At 45.2% G+C, this 2703-nt stretch overlaps 1 protein-coding gene across 2 annotated transcripts in view; it reads left to right on the top strand.

The window, feature by feature from the left end:
* The window catches only part of LOC310746227 (cathelicidin-related peptide Oh-Cath-like), a 520941-nt gene that overhangs the window by 48939 nt on the left and 469299 nt on the right, over positions 1 to 2703 (top strand). The gene's annotated exons all lie outside the window — the stretch shown is intronic.

Genomic DNA, 2703 nt, shown 5'->3' with positions numbered 1-2703 from the left:
CCCCCATTGTTCTGCCCGGACACTGAGGTCCAGCTCCGAGAGCCTTCTGGTGGTTCCCTCCCTGCGAGAAGTGAAGCTACAGGAAACCAGGAAGAGGGCCTTCTCGGTGGTGGCACCTGCCCTGTGAAACACCCTCTCATCAGATGTCAAGGAAATAAACAACTATCTGACTTTTAGAAGACATCTGAAGGCAGCCCTGTTTAGGGAAGCTTTTAATATTTGTTGCTTTATTCTGTTTTTAATCTGTTGGGAGCTGCCCAGAGTGGCTGGGGAAACACAGCTGGATGGACAGGGTAATAATTTTATTATTTATACTCTGCCCATCTGGGCGGCTTCCAACAAAATATTAAAATTCATCAAACATTAAAAGCTTCCCTAAACAGGGATGTCTTCTAAAAGTCTAATAATAATAATAATAATAATAATTTCAGTGGTACTTCGGTTTAAGAACAGTCCTATTTACGAACGATTTGGTCCCGGCGGCCACTCCCAGTCACCAGTCTAGCTGCCGCATTCTGGATTAGTTGTAGTTTCCGGGTCACCTTCAAAGGTAGCCCCACATAGAGCGCACTGCAGTAGTCCAAGCAGGAGATAACCAGATCATGCAGCACTCTGGCGAGACAGCCTGCGGGCAGGGAGGGTCTCATCCTGCGTACCAGATGGAGCTGGTAAACAGCTGCCCTGGACACAGAATTGACCTGCACCTCCATGGACAGCGGTGAGTCCAGAATTACTCCCAGGCTGCGCACCTGGTCCTTCAGCGGCACAGTGACCCCATTCAGGACCAGGGAGTCCCCCACACCCACCCGCCTCCTGTCCCCCAAAAACAGTACTAATAAATCATCATCATCATCATCATCCGTGCCAGTATGCTCTCAAAGTGCAATGGCTCCCAGTTACAAGAAAGGAAATTCCATCTAAACATACGGGGAAAACTTTCTGAAAGTAAGAGCTGTTTGGCAGTGGAATGGTCCCCCATGGGAGATTGTAGACTCTCCTTCCTTGGAGGTTGTTAAGCAGAGTGTGGATGGCCATCTGTCAGGGATGCTTTAGTTTGAGATTCCTCATTGCAGGGGGTTGGACTAGATGACCCTAGAGGTCCCTTTCAACTCTTTCCTTGTTTCTGCATTGTTGAAAAATGAAATATACTCAGAGTCGCAAAGTGATTTCATGCTCTTTATTCAGCTCATAGTGGTGAGGAGGAATGAATGAAAGTCCCCTCAAAGCATCTGCTTTATATACATTATTTACACAATGGGCTGCACATGATTGGCTAATTCCGGAATTCTACTGTAAGCCAATCAGGTTGTGGATTCACTTCTATCTGGAGCATGATTGGGTGGTTCCTGCCAACCAATCATACTGCTGCATTGTTCTAGGAACAATCAGACTGCTGCATTCTGAATCCTATTGTTCTAGGACCAATCAGACTGCTGCCTTTTGGATCCTATTGTTCTAGGACCAATCAGACTGCTGCAGTTTGGATCCTATTCAACTCAGTACATAACAAAAAATTACTCTGAACAGGAGCGATAAATGAGGCTGCATTTTAAATTGCATTTTAATAATAATAATAATAATAATAATAATAATAATAATAATACATTTTTATTTATACCCCACCCTTCCCAGTTCAAAACAGCAAATTTAAAACACATTTAAACAATTATAAAAGCAGCATAAAATACAGTATAAAAACATGAATAGCAATAAAATTCAATAATCAATTAGATAATCCCCAGGGCTAGCTGGCTGAATTGGTCCCACTTGGGCCAGCGAGGAGGCCAGGGCAGAATTAGCTGTGGGGTCTCAGAGCGGGTGATCTTCATAAAAGGGGAGAGGAGGGAAGAGAAGGGAAACAAAAGATCAGGCAGAGTTCAAATTAAAGGCCAGGCGAAATAGCTCTGTCTTACAGACTCGGCAGAAGGAGGTTAAATCCTGAAGGGCCCTAGTCTAATGGGAACAGAGCATTCCACCAGGTCGGAGCCATCACTGAAAAGGCCCTGGCCCTGGTGGAGGATAGTTTGACTTCCTTAGGGCCCGGGGACCTCTAAACTATGGTTGTTCATGGACCTTAAGTTCCGCTGCGGGGCAGACCAGGAGAGGCGGTCCCATAACTATGAGGGCCCTAAGCCACAAAGGGCTTTAAAGGTCAAGACCAGCACCTTGAACCTGACCCGATACTCCACTGGGAGCCAGTGCAACTGGTAAAGCACTGGGTGAATATGCTCCCAAGGCAGGGACCCCATAAGGAGCCTCGCTGCAGCATTCTGCACCCACTGGAGTTTGTGGAACAGTTTCAAGGGCAGCCCCGTGTAGAGCGAATTACAGTAGTCAAGCCTGGAGGTGACCGTCGCATGGATCACTGTGGCCAGATTAAATACAGATTTAAAACCTGTATTTTAAATTGGTCCCCCCCCCCTATTATGTTTTTACTGTGATTTTACTGGTGTTAGCTGCCCTGGCCCAGCTCTGGCTGGGGAGGGCGGGGTATAAATAAAATTTATTTATTTATTTATTATTATTATTATTATTACCTCAGTCCATAGAGCATGAGACTCTTCATCTCAGGGTTGTGGTTATAAGATGAAAACTATGAAATAGTTGCACTTGGGTTGAAATGACAAAGTCCAAGTAAAGAACATTAATGTCATCCAGTTATCAGATATAGTTCCAGATCTGCCACACTTGTGGTGAACTTTT

Source organism: Podarcis filfolensis (genome assembly GCF_964270895.1).
Source record: "Podarcis filfolensis genome assembly, chromosome: 12".
Classification (NCBI taxonomy): domain Eukaryota; kingdom Metazoa; phylum Chordata; class Lepidosauria; order Squamata; family Lacertidae; genus Podarcis; species Podarcis filfolensis.
Note: the sequence above shows the minus strand (reverse complement) of the source record. Positions and strands in the feature narration are given on the sequence as shown.